This window comes from Otolemur garnettii, unplaced genomic scaffold (genome assembly GCF_000181295.1).
Source record: "Otolemur garnettii isolate 467f Iridium unplaced genomic scaffold, OtoGar3 scaffold00005, whole genome shotgun sequence".
NCBI lineage: Eukaryota > Metazoa > Chordata > Mammalia > Primates > Galagidae > Otolemur > Otolemur garnettii.
In genome coordinates, this window is record NW_003852400.1 from 17,469,555 (window position 1) to 17,489,535 (window position 19,981).

Here is a 19,981-nt window from a genome sequence, read left to right on the forward strand (position 1 = left end):
ATAAGTTTAGACAAATAGTTAATCTAAATTATTTTAGCATTCCTTCAAGGAAAAGAAAATGCTTAAACTAAGAGAAAAAATACTATCTTTGACATTTATAGAATATTACCTAAAAGTCATAATATCTAGAAATAAAAGTAAACTTTGTAGGTAACTCTCCAAAATGTCATATGAAATCTATGTTAACATGTTACTGAAAAGGGAAAAAAAACATGCTTAATGTTTCTCAGATTTAAACGTTTAAAATTAGGCTGTAAATAATTAACGTGTCTGTGCATGGAAGTGGCTTCTGATTAGCTGAGAATTTTGTAGTAAAAAGTTCATACTAAATCCAACTAATCTTAAATCCTTTCAAAGAGCAAAGAAGCTCTTTAAACCTCTTCTAGGGCCCTTTTGAAAAGGAAACAAATTGTTTCTAAGAAATGGGGAAAAAATATATACAGATTCAGTAGATGTGGGTGAACAATAGGGAAGTTAGGATTATGGAAAATAGAGTTAGATTGATATAATAATGAAATGATTATCTGAAAAGTTTTGTGATCAGGGTCAGGTATACAGGATAATGGAAAAGGACATGAGCCTCCACAAATTACATATTAAACTGGGAACTTCATAAGACAGCTTGGCATAGACATCAAAGGACTTCAGGGAAAAAAACCTGCAAGGATCTACCTAGAGCCAGAAAAGACCCAGGGAAAAAGGTCTGTAAAGGCCTGGCTGGGAGCCTGAAAGGACTGTTACTAGAATTTCTTCTTCAGTAGGTCCTTGCTCTTGGGGATTTGAAGAATGAACCCACAGACCAAAGATCAGCGATAAGGTAAGATTTTATTAGACAGAAGGGAATACAGAGGAGTAAAAAAGCACCAGCACTCTGTCAAAGGGGAATACTCAAGTCAGAAGTTCCTCTAGGCCCTTTGTCTGGAGGTAAATATTGTCTAGAGAATTACATTTTGGCTAGAATTTGCTAGGCAGAAAAATTTCCTTTCAACGTTGAATGTGGTCCCCACCCTGGGATGAGGTTATTAGGTCTTCATAGTTTTTTCCTCAGAGAAGGGATGAGGGTGTGTGTTCCCTATTCAAGCTGGAACTACCCCTTAAATGTCTCAGGCTGCTTTGTTCATGATCTTGTTAGAGCCCAGAGGGTGTGGCCTGGAAAAAGCTGCCTATTTGTGCCTGGAAATGGGGGTCTTATTTTTGAGCTCACCTGGGCCTACAGAATGGGGGAATCCCAGTCCTGAGAGGGGGAACCCTGGATCAAACCTTCCACACCAAATAGGGGTTCTAACTGCTGTTAGGGAAAGGGGGCACTGACTGTTCCAAACAGCTTCCTGCTGAAGATGGATGGTGATGTGGGGAAGCAGTTAGAGGTTCCTCAGAGGGGGCTGATCCAGGATTCACAGTAAATGGAAATCTGAGTTGATCCCTCTACCTTGGGACAAAATGTTAGGGTATTCACTTCATAAAATTCCCAAGGCTCAGGAAACTGGGGTCCCTTATCCAGACTTGAATGGAGGAATCCTATACCAATAAAAGGGGACAGTTAGAGTTTTCCAAGATGAAGGGTGATCCAGGAGTCCGTAACAGTCAGGTCTTAGGCTGGAACTCTTTTCACTGTTTGTGGCCTGATGATATCATCTCTTGCTGTCTAATAATAACCTCAAATCCTCTTTAGGGCTCACAAGTGTAGGTGGACTGTCATTGATTCTCTTCACAGTCTGTGTCTATAGGAAGTGGTGTATTCCAGGATTTTACTCCTGAATGATGTATCCAGGAATCTATTCACGTAACTTTAACAGCTGTAGAAGACAAGATAATAGGAAAGTGACCTTCCCAAGTTGGGGCTAGGGAAGGTGAATTGGAGGGGAAAGTTTTGATCATAATTAGATCTCCAGGAGAGGGAAGCTCTTTTAGTATCAAATGTAAAGATGTATTTGGGAGATTCTTAAGGATTTGTTGAAATTTAGCTAAAGTAGTAATATGTTTTACTTCTTTATAATAGTAAAACTACTACTACTATTCTGTAATTTCTTGATATTATAATAAATCATTAGTTACAAGGGGCCTTTCATATAATAACTGAATAGTCTTTGGATAAAGACTATTCCTTTTCTTTGGGGGTATACTGAGGTTCATGATTCTCAAGTGATCCCTCCCAAATGAGGGGTGCCCCAAGAGGAACTTTTCCCTTCTGTGCTGCCATTTTAGCCTCTTCATCAGCAAGTTGGTTACCTTCAGAAATATCATCTAAGGCTTTTTGGTATCGTTTACAATGAATAACTGCTACTTCTTCTGGAGCATGAACAGCTTGTAATAACCTGTCTATTTCATGATGATATTTTATGGGAGAGCCATTAGAAGTTAGGTATTGTCTTTCCTTCCAAATGGCAGCATGGGCATGTAAAATGAAGAGAGCGTATTTTGAGTCACTATATATAGTGACTCATTTGTCTCTCCCAATTTCTAAAGCACAGGTTAAAGCTACTAGTTTAGCCAATTGTGCACTGGTTCCTGAGACCCACTCTCAATTACAGAATACTGAGTACCTATACCATCGCCTCCTTCGTGAGTTCTATGTTCTAGGAAAGAATTCCCATCTATATACAAAACCATGTTTGGATTAAGTAGGGGAGTTCTTGTCTTTTCTAGCTGCATACGTCTGTACTATAATTTGTTGGCAATCATGCCCTAGTTCCTCATTGGATTCAGGAAAGGAAGTGACAGGATTCAATGTGGCACAGGTGCATAATTACAGCACTGGCCCTTCTAAGTAATAAGGCTTGATATTTAAGGAGGAGGTTACCTAATAGCCAAAGATTGCCTTTTAAATTTAAAAGTCTGGGAAGGTTATGAGAAGTATAAATAATTAGGTCTCTTCCCAAAGTTAATTTAACTGCCTCTGGGGTTCAGAGGGCTATAGCTGCTACAACTCATAGACAATGTAGCCATCCCATGGCCACAGTGTCAGTTTCTTTACTAAGATAAGCTACAGGCGTCAAAACTGGATTCTAGCATTGGGTCAAGACTCCTAGGACAATTCCAATCCACTCTGCAATGTATAGATTTAATTGTTCTCTGGTAGAAAGACTTAAAGCAGGGACTGTAAAAGGGCGTTTTTCAACCATTGAAATGCCTTACATGCCTCTGATTCCCATTCCAGAGTGACCAGGCATGTTTTCTGAGCATTTTTAATTAAAGAATAGAGTGATCTAGCTATTTCACCATGTCCAGGAATCCGGAGTCTGCAGAAGTCTGTAATTCCTAATAAGCCTCAAAGCTGTCTGAGAGTTCCAGTTTTAGGGTGAGCCAATATTTGTTCTATTTCTTTACCCAAGACTCTCTTTTCCCTGTCAAAGTTGGTGACCCAAATAGTGCTCTTCAGGTGCACATAATTGGGCTTTTGCCTTGGTAACTTTGTACCCACAATCAGCTAGAAAGTTTATTGGGGCTTGGGTAGCTTTGTGGCATTCCTTTGCATCTGGTATTCCCAAAAGAAGGTCATCTACATAGTGAATAAGAGTCACTGGGGGATATGAGAAATGACGACATAAGTCTTGGGCTAACCTTGCCCAAACACATGAGGGCTATCCCTAAATCCCTGAGGCAACACAGTCTGCATAAGCTGGTTGTTGGAGCTAGAGAGGTCTTCAAAAGCAAAAAGGTACTGGGAGTTCTCATGAAGAGGAATGCAGAAAAAGGTATCTTTTTAGTCTAGGACTCTAAAACAGGCAGCTTTTTCAGGAATTTGAGATAATATACAGATTGGGAACTGTAGCCTGGAGAGGAATGACTACTTCACTTATAATGTGAACACCTTGTGGCCTTGTACTAATTTCCAAATCCTGTTTGGCTTGGGCACTCCTAGAAGAAAAGTGTTACATGGACTGTTGCAAGATATTAACAATTTCTGTTCTGGACTTACAGAGTAGTCATGATTCCACAAGTTTGCAAGTACAATAAAAGCCACTGGGTTGTACACATAAAAAAAAATAGACAAAAAGCCTAGAAACTGTAAAAAACTTTAACATCAACAGCAAACTATCAGTTAGGATCCGGGAAGACCAAATTAAATAAACCAGTGAAATACTGCTGTAGTTCATCAAGAACTTTTGGGGGACTCACAGAAAACTCTGGAAGAAGTCATTTTCCAACGTAAGCCTATGTAAAACCTATGTATGTATTTCAGTGGCCACATGAAAAGGGAGGCACATTCTCCCTTGCTTCCAACATTGGGCTCTAGTACCCACTATAGGCACAACCTTAGGAATTTCATGTTTCCTTTCCCATTTAGAACTCTCATCCAGGAAGTTATTATTTCATTGATAGGAAAAATATGTTTCTTAAAATCTAAAATCTTTTTTTGCATTTTTTTTTTTTTTTTTTTTTGTCCAGGGCTGAGTTTGAACCCACCACCTCTGGCATATGGGGCCAGCGCCTTACTCCTTTGAGCCACAGTCACCTCCCAAAATCTAAAATCTTATTGGATCATTGATTTCAGTCTGAATATTAAGAAATAGAAGGAATTCTAGAAGAACAAAATAGTGATAGTTCTTTTAATTACATATTTGTTTGAAAACTTTTTAATAAAACTACCTGCCTTGATATATTTATGGTGGATGAGTCACCACAATTAGGTAATTCGCCCATTTCTAGCTAGTTGTTATGCACACACACCTACTTGAGCGTATATAATTTTTTTAATAAAAGATACAAAAAATGAGCACAGTGAAGAACAATCTCTCCTCAGTTATTTAGTTCCCTACACTAGAGGTGCATCCTATTTTTAGATAATGTCCTGAGAACAAAATTATTTTTTGACCTAAGTCTAAGGTTTGGAAATCTAAATATACAAAATACCTGTGAAAGAAATTTCTTAAAGGAGAAGTGGTTGATAGAAAAAAAGTTGTGTATGTGTGGTTGGTTTTTTTGTTTGTTTTTCATTTACCTTAAATGTATATGATTTGCCCTGCTGGTAGAGCCATTAAGAAGCTCTTAACATTTCCCTGGGTAGCCAAGTGGAACCTGGTGCTGGCAAGGAAGCCCAGAGTCTGTAATTTAGTAAATAATGTTGCTTTTGGCTAGGAAGCTAAATGTATCGAGACAGTCTGCTTCATCTTCTCTGCTTCATCTTCAGGAGTGTTTACTTCAAAAAAGTCCTATTAGATTTCAAATCTTTCCTTTGCTAGTTTTATAAATCAATAAAAGTTCTTTCATGTCCAAATTGGCTAACTATGAAGATGGAAGATGCTCCTGAGCCATGATTATCCTTTGGCCTAGATTATACTTTGAGATTGAGCAAAAGATTCAAGTACTATATTTATAAACATCCCCTAGAAATCACTGACAGTGATGGGTAGAAATATCAGACCTTGGGCTTGCTGAAAATTGGAATATGAAAAATACTTACAGCTGCCATTAATATAATCATCTAAATCTTAAGAAAATTTTGGACATTCTTAATTTTATAATTTGAAACATTTAGAAGACATATCCCACTCAAATTTAGAATACAAGCTCTTCCTATATCTACATTAAAACGTTATCATATAACTAGATAAATGTACAAGTTTTCATCCCATTTTAAATGAGAAAAATGTCATTTATAGTTGTACCATAATGTTTGAAAATTAATTTAGTGAAAATTAAATTGCTCCAAAGTTATGTGGTACCTCTATAATAAGATGACAATACAATCATAATATTTCTCCAGAAGATCAGGAAACCGTACATCACTTTTAATGCCCTTCACACCAGAGTGGGAATCAAAAAATTCAGAAAATTGAGCATATTTAGGAACAAAAGCTTGTCGTTTCTAGAAAAGCTATAATGTTATATGAATGATTAGGATTTGTGTTTGACAAAGACATCAAATTGAAAACTAGTAGTCTAGAGCAGAAACCAAAGACATCCTGAAAACATACAGATCAAGGGAACTTAGCAAACATTTCACTCTACTTATGAAGAACTGAAGTCAAGAAAGTTAAGTGATTTATTCATGGTCAATAACCTACTTTGTGTCTAAACTAAATTTAAATAAACAAACTGAAGTCAACAAAATAACTCTATAAACTCTAAGTTTTTGGTGGTGTTGTATACATGCCTTTATAGATGTGATTATTTTGATTCTACTTTGTTAAAAACTTGTTTCTTTTTTTCATCACTAATGAAATATTACACATTTGAAAGATACACTTCAGTACAGTAAAACTTGCATTCACTATCAGAGGAAAATTCTTTCATTCTCCTTTTAGGTTTCACTCAATTTCAAATAGTGCCTAGTACACAGAGGACATAATAAAAAGTCATTGAATGAAGAAATGTAATATTTTAGGAAATCAAATACCCCCAGTTCTGATTATAAGCTATTTTCAATAGCTTGAGTGAATGTAAAAAATGCAATTCAACATAATTATTTTTGTTTGTTTAATGTGAGAAGATTATCACAACAATACTTGCAGCCTTTTCTAAAACCACAATTTGATATGAATGTGGTGTTAAATGACTACATAATTTGCAAGTCAATATAAACATGCCACAGGGGACCAGAAATGCGGAAGGAAACATTTTCAAGTGTGCTCAATAGCAAACAAATTATACATTTGGCACTTAAAGAGTACACAATGGCTCAGTTATTTTTCTATTCACTTCCAAGAAAATCATGGGTATAAAACAAGAGTTCAGGCTTTCAACTTAGTTCATTTTCTTTTTTGTATCAGGTGTGTACATGCAGTACATAGGTTTCCTCAAGTAAATGAAATTTCTTTAAGTAGCAAGATGTTTCTTCACTGAAATTAAAATATTTTTGCTAAACTATAGAATGGATGTGTGAAAAGATTTAATCATGAGAAGTTTACTCAGCAATAGCTTTATGCCTCTCCTACTAAAGTCTAAATGAGTATGATGACTTCAACAGAAGTAAAAAGAAAAAAAATGAGACAATATCTTTGCTGAGACCTATCAAATTCCCCAAATTGTGTGCTCTCCAGTATTTTTTGACAAGAATACTTATGCTTCACAGGCGTACAGGATTATGGAATGTCTGTCATCAAAAAGCCAATGGTAACATAAGTTCCATAGACATTTCCATCATGAATCATTAAACTCACCAGACATCTTTCAGAGAACAAGCTCATCTCTCTCTTCCCTGGGAGAAAGCTCCATAGAAGATCTCTGAAAGGCCACCTATCTTTCCACACTGGATGATAGCAACAAATCCCCAAAGATATAAGGTAAAGATTGCCAACACTCAGTCAATAGTAACTGTCTGTCAAATTGCTTTCAAGTGCCTTAGTTCTTTCTCTCAAGGAACAGTATAACAATGACATTAAGATTTATTAAGAATATAAAGTAGGAAATTACTTTTTTGTTGACATGTTTCCCATCTCATGAATTGAAATATTTAGGATTTTATTCTTTGCTACATAATTTGTTCTAATTTAAAAATCAAGACTAGTTAAGATCATCTGTCTCATTACCTTGGCTGTTAGGAATTACATGTTATATATTATATATCCTTTAAAAACACATTTATGTTATCTAATAGTTTGAACAAGTGTGTTTATATGGAATGCAAGAAATTTTGCCTAATGGTTTTTTTAAGAATATGGTTTATCTTACAAGGGTACAAGTGAATCTTTCTAAGAGTAGAATATAAACGTCTTAACACAATAAGAAAATGACATAAAGGCTATGTTAACCAGTTTGATGAAAATATTTCAAATTATACATGAAAACACCACACTGTACCCCATGATTGCATTAATGTATACAGCTATCATTTAATAAAAAAAGAAATTAAGTTTTCGTAACATACCTGAAAGTGATCTTATAAAATTGAAGATAAGGAGATGTGTTTATAATTCTCAGATTGAAAATGCAATGCTATTGTAGACTATTAAGAAAATTGGGGGTAACTTTCAGAAGAAAAGAAAAGTAGAGAATGATAAGCTGATACTGGAATTTCGTTCTTTAGTAGGTCCTTGGTCTAGGGGATTCCAAGAATGAACCCAGGGACCACAGATCAGTGGTAAGATAGGATTTTTTATTAAGTCTTGCATACATAGATCATAAATACATTTATGCCATTATATAATTCAATGTGATTATATTGTAAGATAGGATTTTTATTAGGAGTTAGAAAGGAATACAGAAGAAGTAAAAAAAAGACACCAGAGCTTCAGGAGGGGGAAAGAACTAATTGGGGAGTCCTTACATGGGCTTTTTATCTAGGGATATTAGGTCTTGAAAATTACATTTGCCCAGGACTTGGCAAATAGAAACACATTTTCAACGTTAATGAATGTTATTGACAAAAAAATGAATGCAGTCTCTCCAGCTCAGGGGAAAAGGTCAGGGTGTTCCCTTCATGAACTTGCCCAAGCCTAGGAAAACTGGAGCCCCTGTCCAGGCTTGAATGGGGGGTAACCCCATATCAAAGCCACACTATGACTAATCTAAAATGCATTAAACATTGCAATGAGGAACTGTTGTAATCAACTCTCTTGTGGTTATTACCTATTTCTTTTCAAAGACATAATGCAAAATTCACTAGAAGCCAATATTGTAAGAGCTATTAACAGAGCAAGGGTTTTCACAAACATAAGTTTCTAAATGATCAAAGACAAGGGTTATGGTCTTGTGGTAGAAACTTCAGTAACTTAGGAAAGAATATGGAAGATGATTACAGAATCTTTTTGTTCTTATTTTGAAATTTTCAAACTTAAATTTCAAAGAACAGGATAATGAACTCTCAACCAACTGTAAACATCTTGCCACACTCCCATATCACTTCTCTGTCTGTCTCTCTCCATGTATATATAGCAATACTCAAGGCATGCTTAATTTCAATTACCAAGAAAGGTGCTTAAAAAGTGACTTATATTCATAACTTTTATTATCAGTATATACTGAGTATTACAATTTTAATACAGTTTTTTTCCTTTCTTAAAATGTGTATACTTGACACACCAGCACAGCTTCCGCTGGTGGGGATGCTGGTTCAGGCCCAAAGGTTGCACCCAATCATTCTGGGAAGCTGGTAGGAAAACCAAGCAGGGCTGTAATTAGCACTCTGCAGCCAGCCCCAAGAAAGCCATGAAGAGGACCTACAGCAGGTCCTATGGCTACCGCTATATATCCTGCTGGGCTCACCACAGCACCCTACTGGTCTGGGGACAGAGTGCAGGCCCTACAGTCCCTACCGCTGCCCCTGGGCCAGGAAAGGTGCCCAGAACTGGCCTGGAACTGGGTGGCAGTGGCCACACCCTGGGTGAGAGATTATTTTGCATAGGATGATGAAGACATTGTACCCAGAAGAAGTCAGGCAGCAGCTTTGCTTAGTGACACTAAAGATCAAGACACCCAGTGCCATCATACACCTGGAAAAGTGAACAGACATACTCTGAGAGCATTTGAGAAACTTTCTGAGGTACAGACCCAAGCTTTCCAAGATTTTGAAAAGCACCTCAATGACATAAAGAAGGAGAACTTTGGCCTCAAGCTGCACATCTACTTTCTGGAGGAGTGCATGCAGCAGAAGTACAAGGCCAACCTGGAGGACATCTACAGGTGGAACATGGAGCTGAAGGTTGAAGTGGAGAGCCTGAAGCGAGAACTCCAGGACAAGAAACAGCATCCAGATAAAACATGGACTGATATGGAGAATCCCAGTAGCCATAATGAAGCCAAGCTCCAGCGCCAGTTCCAGGAGTGAGAACTGGAGACACAATGTTTATGAGTTCTTAGAGAATAAGATCCAACTTCTGCAGGAGGAATCCAGGCTAGCGAAGAATGAAGTCATGCGGATGGCTGCCCTGGTGGAAGCAGAGAAGGAGTGTAATCTAGAACTCTCAGAAAGATTGAAAGGAGCCACCAAGGACTGGGAAGATGCACCAGGAGACCAGGCCAAGCCTGACCAGCACTCCAAGGCCCTGGCCCAGCAGGACAAGAGAATTGAAGAACTGAATCAGAGCCTGGCTGCCCAGGAGAGGCTTATGGAACAGCTGCCCCAAGAGAAAGCCCTGCTGCCCCTGCCGGAGGAGCCCATGATCACTGAGATGTAGCCCATGACTGAAAAGTTGTTCAAACAACAGAAGTTGAATTCAAATGAGACCACTATAACCCAACAGTCTGTATCTGATTCCTACCTGCCAAACTCCAGGAAAAATTATAGTAAACAGAAGCTAGATTCTTCAAGAGAAACTTAATGAAGTGAGCTATGAACTGAGGTTTGCTCAGGAGTCATCTCAGAAGCAAGATGGTATAATCCAGAGCAGCAAGGAAACTCTAAAAAGCAGGGAAAGTGAGATCAAGGAGTTGTACCAGGTGATTGAAGGGCAAAATGACACAATGGCTAAGCTTTGAGAAATGTTGCATCAAAGCCAGCTTGGACAACTTCATAGCTCAGAGGGTTCTTCTCCAGCTCAGTAGCAAGTAGCTGTGCTTGATCTTCAGATGCTTTATTCTGCAGCCAGCTAGAGATACAGAAGCTCCAGAGTGGGGTACGACAGAAAGAACGCCAACTGGATGATGCCAAACAATGTGTGCAATTTGTAGAGGCTGCAGCACATGAGATAGAGCAGCAGAAAGAGGCTTCTTAGAAGCATAACCAGGAATTACACAAAGCCTTGCAGCAGTTACAAGAATTGCAGTTTAAGTGTCAACAGCTTCATACCCTGGAGGCTGAAAAATGCAATGAGATGAGAACTCAGGATGAAAACATTGAGCACCTAAACCACAGTCTGAATCACAAGGACCAGCTGCTTTAGGAACTTCAGGAGCTCCTCCAGTATTGAGGGAACTCAGACAAAACCCTTGAAGCAAATGAGATGCTGCTTGAGAAACTTTGGCAGTGAATACAAGATAGAGCTATTGCTCTGGAGCGGACTATAGATGAAAAGTTCTCTGCTCTAGAAGAAAAAGAAGCATGACAGATTCATCTTGCTGTGAGAACAAGATCATGACTTAGAAAGATTGCATGGTGTCCTCTCCTCCAATGAAGCCACCATGCAGAGTATAGAGTCTCCTGAGGGCCAAAGGCCTGCAAGTGGAACAATTAATTACTACCTGTCAAAACCTCCAGTGGCTGTAACAGGAAATGGAAACCAAGTTTAGCCATTGGCAAAAGGAACAAGAGAGTATCATTCAGCAACTACAGATGTCTCTGCATGACAGTAACAAAGAAGTGGAGAATCTTAGTGCAACCTTGCTCTGCAAACTTGGACCAGGGCAGAAGGAAATGTAGGGGATGCCAAGAGTCAGACGACCTCTGAGCATGATGATCTGCAGCTGAGGGGTGGACCCCCCACTCTGGGTAATTCATCCACAGGTGCTCCTTGTGGAGAAAGCCTGAGCCCATAGTGATCCTTATGCACATAGTCATTGTTGAATACTCCCTTCACCTATATTTTACTTTCTCTACAAAAGGCTAGTGTGGAGGTTGCTCGGGGCTACCCTGCAAAGAAGGGCTAGCCCGCCTTCCTCAAGATTGTACTTCTAATTTGCATCATGCCTGGTTCCTTCCTGTGGTGATCGAGACCAGGGCCACAGAGGCCCCAGGGGTTGCGAAATCTGGTATAGTCAGCAAGATACAGCAGGACACAACAGGACACCAGGGATGTGGACCAAAGGGGAAAGTGACACTCGGAAGTAAGTGAAGCCTTTGGTAGACAGTAGGAGGAAGTTCAAAGGGAAACTCTGCACAGGACAAGTGGGACCTTTGGCCAATCTAGAAGCTAGAGAACCTCGCATGAAATAAGTGAGGTGTTTTTATCAGCTGGGCCAGAATCAGGACCCACTGGTAAATGAAAGAAGTTAAAACAGTTTAATATTTTTGTTAAACTATTCTTGGAAAAACAGTATAATTCAATTCTATGCCATGGGAGCACTCTACCAGCTCAGTTAGACCTGTGGTGCCTCAGCATAAAACTGAGGAAATTAAACCAGACCAATGGATGATGATGGAGAATAATTAGATTAAGTGTTAAACCACCTTTGTGCTAGGGAGCTCCATTTGATAAAAGGGTCTGGAATCAATTTCCGCTGGAAAAGTAGTTTAAAGCAGGAAAAACTCCACTACCGAGGAACTGTGAAGTGTGGGACCACTGAAGGATCTTGAGTAACAGAGCCTTTGAGAGGAACTGTGAAGTGCAGGACCATTAGTCCATGAGTAACAGTCTTTTGAGATCTGTGAAGGGTGGATTTAGGACCATGAGTACCAAAACCTTTGGAATAGTGAGAGAAAAATCCTTGCTTGCAAAGATTGCAGGGAAAGTGTTATCTTTTGTTCATCCATTAAATAAATATCAAAGGAAAGTTCATACAGTTAAAGAAATGGTAAATTCTCTCAGCTGAGATTTTCTGTTTGTTTTCTCAACTTAAAAAGACCTTTGAGGGAATTAACATTACAATCATGGTTCTTCCCTAGCAGCAGCTAATAGTTTAAATCTGTATCAGGCTTCCTCATTTAAAGAGCCCATACCTGGAATTCTGAATTTTGACAATTACCATATTTTGCCCAGCAAGAAAAGGGCTAGATAACAGGAAGAACTGCCCTTACCACGTTAAAAATTATTTTATTTGTATATAAAAAGGAGGGGGAAAGTAGCAGCCCATATAGCTTAATAGTCCTAAGAATATGCTCGTTAGAGCTCTTTTCACTTTCAATTTTCTGAATCTTAGCAATGATGAAAAGACAGCTGTAGAACACCATTGGACAGCTCTCATTCATTCACCATCCTCTCCAATACAACAACCTATTTTTTATATAAAAAACCTGACATGTCAGAGTAGAAGCCTGGTTATGTACTGCATTGGGATCGAGGGTTTTCCCATATTATTACAGAACATCAAGAGAAGCAGTGGTTACCAGCCCACTGGATTAAGCTTTGACATGAGCAGGAAACCTTGCTGTTGGACATAAAAATTTTTGAACCACTGAGTAAAGGAGCACTTCAGATGAGATTTAAAAGATAATACAGTCCTTTATTAGAGCAATTGACTGGCTTCCCTGAGCCTATAAGACTACAGAGAGCAGCCGCTGGTTAAGTGGTGGGAGGTTTTAAGGGATATCAGCACAGAGGGGGGCTTGAGTGGGGCTTGAGCCCATGGCATCTGGATGCCTCAGATGTTAACAGAGCAAAGCAAGCTGGTTTACAGAAGCAAAGATGAGCAGTTTTTGCAAGCAAGGTATTTCATTGAAATGTAGCATGGCAGTCCCTGCAGTTGAGTTCACACAGCCCAGGTGGCTTCAGGTGCTCAGTGGAAGTTTCCACTGTGGGCCTACTTGGTGGTGGGTGAGAAGGGGCAGGTCATAAGATGGAGGCTCCATTGTTCTGACTTTCAGCAACGTTTAGCCTAACATTGCCATTTGCTAACTTTTATTCACAGGACCTTAGCTTAGGTAATTTCATAATAGAGAAACCCTGGATCAATCTCTTCTGTGGGAACTCTAGCTGCCTCTCCCATATCATCATCCATTATCAGCAGGAAGCAGTTAAGAGCAGTCAGCTCCCTTTTTCCCTAAGAGGCAGTTGGAGCTTTTTCTGCAGAGTGGGAAGATTGATATAGGATTTCATTATTTTGGGCTGAATAACAAGCGCTAGGTAAGCTTAGTATGCATCTTCTAAACCTTGAAAGGTTATAACAAAGACCTTGAACAGCAGGCTTTGAGGTAATGGTTATACTGGTATCAGCCAAGGTAAGAGAATTTCATTTGTTGGATTTATATCTGTTTCAGCTGGACATGATCTTTTCTTAAGGTTGTACTGCTCTTTGGAAAGGGTCTGAGTTCAGTACAGTCCTTTCCCCACCTAACATAACTTCGGGTGGTGGTTAATTACTTCCCATGGAAATGTCATGAGTCCTATGGGCCAGCCCATAGCACACAGTTAGGTGGGATTAGTACAAAGGAACATGTTTTCCCCTATGCCTAGTTTGGCTAAAATAGTTTTCCTTATTCCTGGATTATTTCCATTGGCATATATCTGTTAGACTTATATGCCCTTTTGTTTCTTTTACTTAGCAGGAAGGAAAGCTCCTCATTGAGGAAAATGGGTGAAATAACCAACAATAGATTTTCTCCCTTGCCTATCCAGAAATATCTTTAATACACTAGAGGGGGGAAATGTAGGGGATGCCAAGAGTCAGACAACCTCTGAGCATGATGATCTGCAGCTGAGGGGTGGACCCCCAGGTAATTTTTCTGCAGGAGCTCCTTGTGGAGAAAGCCTGAGCCCATGGTGATCCTTATGCACATAGTCATTGTTGAATACTCCCCTCACCTGTATTGTACGGTCTCAATAAAAGGCTAGTGCAGGTTGCTCAGGGCTACCCTGTAAAGAAGGGCTAGCCTGCCTCCCTCAAGCTTGCACTTACAATCTACATCATGCCTGGTTCCTTCCTCTGGTGATCAAGGCCACAGCCACAGGGGCTCCAGGGGTTGCAATAGGGAGATAGTAGAGGAGCTATGCCAGTGTCTACAGAAGAAGGAAAGGATGCTGCAGGACCTTCTAAGTGACTGAAACAAACAAGCTGTGGAATAGGAAATGGAGGTTAAAGGCCTGCTTCAGTCCATAAGTACCAGGGAGCAGGAAAGCTGAGCTGCTACAGAAAAGATGGTACAAGCCCTAATGGAAAGGAATTCAGAATTACAGGCCCTACACCAACATTTAGGGGGGAAAGACTTCATGACATCCTAAACAGTCACCTCTAACCAACAAGCTGAAATTGGCTCCATAGATCCCCCTCTTAAAAAGGAGGCTGATCCAAGTTCAATGCAAATACCCTCCAGAGATGATAGCACTTCACTGACTGCCAAAAAGGATGCTAACATACCCAGGTCCACATTAGAAGACTTGGACACAGTTGCAGGGCTGGAAAAAGAACAGTAATGCCAAAGAATTCGAACTCTTAGCTAAAAAAAGAAAAGTCAGATGGAACTTTCTGCTCTGCATCCCATGATGGCTGTTCAAGAAGAAGAGCTACAGGTGCAGGCTGCTGACATGGAATCTCTGAACATACAGATTCCATCAGGAACATACAGATTAAAGAAGACCTCAAAAAGGACCTGCAAATGCAATTGGTTGATCCCAAAGACATATCAGTGATGGAACACCTGACCCAAGATGTATTGCTTCTCCAGAAAAAGGTTGCTTCAGTAGAATTCCAGGGTCAAGAAATTTCAGAAAACCGAAGACAGCAGTTGCTGTTGCAGCTGATGCTATAAGGACTGGTGGATGAGCAGAGTTGGTTCAATGAGGCCTTGCAAGCAGAAAGACGGCTCTATAGCAGCCTGGTGAAGTTCCATGCCCATCCAGAGAGCTCTGAGAGAGACTGAACTCTGCAGGTGGAACTGGAAGGGGCCCAAGTGTTATGCAGTTGGCTAGAAGAAGTTCTTAGAAGAAGCCTGGAGTGCTCAAGTAGGCTGGAGACCGTGGCTGCCATTGGAGGTGCAGCTGCAGGGAATGACACTATAGATGCAAGCACTGAGTTCACTGACAGCATTGAAGAGGAAGCTGCACAAAGCAGCCATCAGCAACTCAGCAAGGTGGCTCTGGAGAAAAGCCTGGCAACTGCAGAGTCCCAGACCATGTCTGTTTCCCCTCCTTCCCCGGTAGGAAGAAACAGTAACAGGTGTCTCCAGGAGGAGATGCTCCACCGGATAGCTGAGTTCCACCAGCACTTAGAGAAAAGCTGAAGCAGAACTGAAGGAGCTCGAGGCTCAAATTGAGGAAGCAGGATTCTCCCCTTTGTCCCATATCAAGAACACCATGCTGAGCCATTGCCTTGAGAACACAGAGCTAAAAGAACAGAAGGGAGAAGCAATATGTATGGGAGATTGGGGAAAACAAGAAAGGCGAGGTGATGGTGGAGACTGTGGTAGTCAAAGGGCATCTGAATGAGCATAGGCCTTCAGGCTGAGATCAGAAAGCTCCAAGGAAAACTGAAGAATGCCCTTAACATCAACCTCCTCAAAGAACAGCTGATACTGAGCAGCAAGGAAGGAAATGGGAATCCTGCCTCAGATCTCCTTGTGTGCCTGGCCAGGGAGATTGACAGAACAAACACAGAACTGGTTTGTCCTGCTGGGAAGCACCAACAGCAGGAGAAGGATGCAACCACAAGGCCTTGCCCCAGACTCTGGAGCCTTGACCTGGGGGTGCCCCTTGTAGTGGAGACCCTCCAACTGCACAACCAGTCCCAGGCCTATGACCTTGGGCCTCAGTTAGAATTCAGCCTCCCAGCATCTACCAGGCATCTGTGCTCCCAGCTTGCACAATGCAGATGATGCTCTCAAGATCTCCAAGAGAAGCTGCTATTATCAGAAGCCACAGTCCTCACCCAGGTAGCCAGCTGGAGAAATACAGAATCATATTTAGTGCATCCTTGGTATAGCAGGACAGGAAGCAGGTCCAGGTAGACCTCCAGGACCTGGGCTATGAGACATATGGCCAAAGTTAAAATAAGGCCGAGTGGGAGAGACCAACAGTTCTGAGTGTGAGGAACACAACAGTATCAAGGAGCTGGTCCTATTGGGGGCGGGGGGCGGGGGGGGGCTATGTTCTGAGCAGGGGCACTTGGGCTCTGCACTGGCCAGATGCCCTGAGAAGAAACCCTTGGAGAGCCAGCTAAAATAAGCAGGAAAAGGTCCAGGCCTACGGAAAGTCGAAAGATATCTCTGTCCTACAGAGGGACATAAGAGATCTGAAAGCCCAGCTGTAGAATGCCAGCCAACAAGGCCATTCAGAGCCTCAAGAGCCACATCTGGTCCCTCTCAGTGACAAGGCTACAGGCCAAGAAGGATCTAGAAAGCCTCATCCACAGAGTATCCCAGCTGGAGGCCTAGCTCCCCAAAACTGGACTGGCATGGAAGCTGGCCAAGGAGCTGAGGTCAGCCTCGTGGCCTGGGAAATACAATTCCCTGATTCAGGATCAGGCCTGAGAACTATCTTACCTATGGCAAAAAATATGAGAAGGGAGAGGTATTTGTTACCTTCTCACCCTGCATGCAAAAGACACAGTCAAATCCTTTGAGGACCTCCTGTGGAGCAATAACATTGACTACTACCTGGGGCAGAGCTTCCAGGAGCAACTTGCCCAGGTGAGCCAGTTGACACAGAGGCTCATCAGCGAGCTCAGCACCAAGGATCTTTCTTTCCACAAGAAAGATCAAGCTGGACTTGAGCCACTTGCCCTCAGACTCAGCAGGGAGCTTTAGGAGAAGAAAAAAGTGATTGAGGTCCTGCAGGCCAAGCTGGATGCCTGTCCCTCATGCTCCCCAGCAGCCATGCCTTCTGACTCCCACTGCTCACCCAATAGCACCTCCTTCCTGTCTGATGAGCTGGAAGCCTGCTCTGACATGGACATAGCCAGCGAGTACACGCACTATGAAGAGAAACCATCTGGTCATTCAGATTCCATCCACCATTCAAGTCATTCTGCTGTATTGTCTTCTAAACCATCAGCCTCCAGTGGACCTCAGGGGGTTAAGGCTGAATCCAGCAGCATCCCCATCAGCTTGCCTACTCCCCAGAACCCCTCCCCCCCGCAAGGAGGCTGGCCAGGCCCATCCAGGGACTGATCTCCTGGAAGAACATCTTTGTGAAATCTGGAACCTGTGCCAGCACCTGGAGGAGTCCATCTGCATCAGTGACCGGCTGTGGGAGCAGCTGGAGCACTGGCTCAGCTCAACTGCCCACAGAATGACAGGATCCACCTCTAACATCTACAATCAGGGCCTGAAGTCCACACATCAGCTCTGCAATAAGTACAGAGTCCTCAGTGAAGAAAACCAAAGCCTTCAAGCTCAGCTGAGTCACATTTCCAAAGAGCGCTCTCAGAAAGCAGAAAGCTCTGCTCTCCTCTCGATGCCAACTTCAAGAGCTGGAAAAGGAGCTGGAACTCCAGAAAGTGGAAAGGTAGCAGCTTTTGGAAGACTTGTGGGAGAAACAGGAAGAGATCTTGCATTTCAGGGAGGAACAGCTATCTCTCCAAGAAAATGACTCCAGGCTGCAGCATAAGTTGGCTGTCCTGCAGCAGCAGTGAAGAGAAGCAGCAGCAATTCCAGTCCCTCCAGTTGGAGCTGCAGATCTACAAGACACTAAAGAAGATTTCAAAAGGGGGCTGAAAGTATACAGTCTGGATACCTGTCACCCAATCCCTTTGGGCAGTGACTTGAGCCACCTGGTGGCAGAGATTCAGGCTCTGAGAAGGCTGCTGGAGGAGCATTCAGGTGAACAATGGCTAGCATTCAGGCGCTGGCCCCCACTTACCAGAACTTCCCAGCCGCTGTGGACCCTGGAAACAAGGAGCCAGTCCTCCAAGACCCAGCTGCTTCCCCACCAGTCTGGGATGCTGGCATGAATTCTCCAGCCATTGTCTCCCCCCGTTCTTCCTCTGCTCCTGGGTCACAAACTGCTACATTCAACAGGACAGATGGCCTAAAAGCACAAAGGGTGATGCTACTGATGGCTCCTTTGCCAATAAACATGGCCAGCATGTCATTGGCCACATTGATGACCACAATGCCCTAAGACAGCAGATTGGGGAAGACAAAGTGCTGATGAAAAAGATAGCATCTCTTGTGAGGCCATCATGTAACTTCCCTGGCCTTGAAGCTCAGGGAAAAGACATCTGGGCAGCACAAGCATCCTGAGCCTCAGAGCAGTGCCACTGCCCTACACCAGACCCTGGAGGAGTTGGTTTCCCCTCCTCACCATGTTCTGGAGAGCAGCCCTGCCAAGCACCCACAGCCCCGTGCTCCCCAGCAAGGTGGAAGAAGCAACAGAAAGGGAAATTCTGGAACGGAGAAACAAAGTAACTAAAAAATGCTCCTTCAGAGCACAGCTGAGCATCTGAAGACCGCCACCCAGCAGAAAGAGAGCATGGAGCAGTTCGTTGTCAGCCAGCTGACCTGGACATGTGATGTTTTGAACAAGGCAAAGACTAATTTGGAGCGAAGGAAATCACTACACCAGTCAGAGGCACAAAGCCTGCCGCAAACCCATCACCAGCTGCCATCAGAGTCTGTAGGGGACCCTTGTCCAGGAGAAGACTATGGGCCCACCTGCAGGGTGGCAGGTCCTCAGTAAAATTCCTAAGGGCTCTGCCGTGCACTCCAGCCTTGTGACCCTTGCCTTCCATGAACCATGTAAGAAGCGCAGCCACCACAGAGCCTTAGAACAGCAGGAAGAATGGTCTGTCCCCCTTTTGTACAGCTACCCAGCTGCTGAGAAAAATATTCCTCCAAACCTGGAGGGTCCAGAAGAGGGAGTCAGAGATATGTCCTGGTGAGACTGATGGAAAGGCAGTAATGGAATGCCATTAGCCAAGGTCTGCTTGGCCCAGCACTAAGCAAAATGGATAATTTGCATAGAGCTTTTCCTGATACTGCTTCTAAACAGCCCCAGTGGCTTGGGAACTAGCAACCATACTATTATCGCCTTAGCTGTCCTGAGATGGAAAACTCGGTGGAAATACAATCTTGAATCTTTTGAATGAGTCAAGGGGTCCTAACACTGGAGCTTCTTATGCAGTCCTAAAAGCACAAAACTGAACAATAGTGCCCTGCTGAATGGTGCTGGTGGGGGCTCAGTGCACACTACTCATAGATCTATACCTGAGCCGGCACCAGCTCCCTTGGGATAAACTGGGCTTTAGTCTACACCATAGCACCTGAGTTCTTTGAGTTCACATCATAAATGTGGTAACTTTCCAGATTCGTCCTAATAGCACCTCCTATTTCTTTTCGTATATGATCTCCAAACTGGACTGACCTCATTCCAAATATGCCATCTCATTTTTTCATCCTATCTTAACTCAGGAATATTGGGGATTGATGGCCAGACGAAGTTAAGTGAAATCTTGCATACAGCACATCTGTGCTCATTTTTAAGTGGCCTGGGAAAGGCACAAGAGTCACGTAAAAGTCAAGTCTGTGTCTTTACAATGCTTATAGAATATGCGTTAGTGTACAAATGATATAGAT

The 19,981-nt window shown here is 42.1% G+C and overlaps 1 pseudogene; it reads left to right on the plus strand.

Moving 5' to 3' along the window:
* Positions 1-9,508: 9,508 nt before the first annotated feature.
* LOC100956543 lies at positions 9,509-19,226 on the plus strand (annotated as a pseudogene).
* The last annotated feature ends 755 nt before the right edge of the window (positions 19,227-19,981 follow it).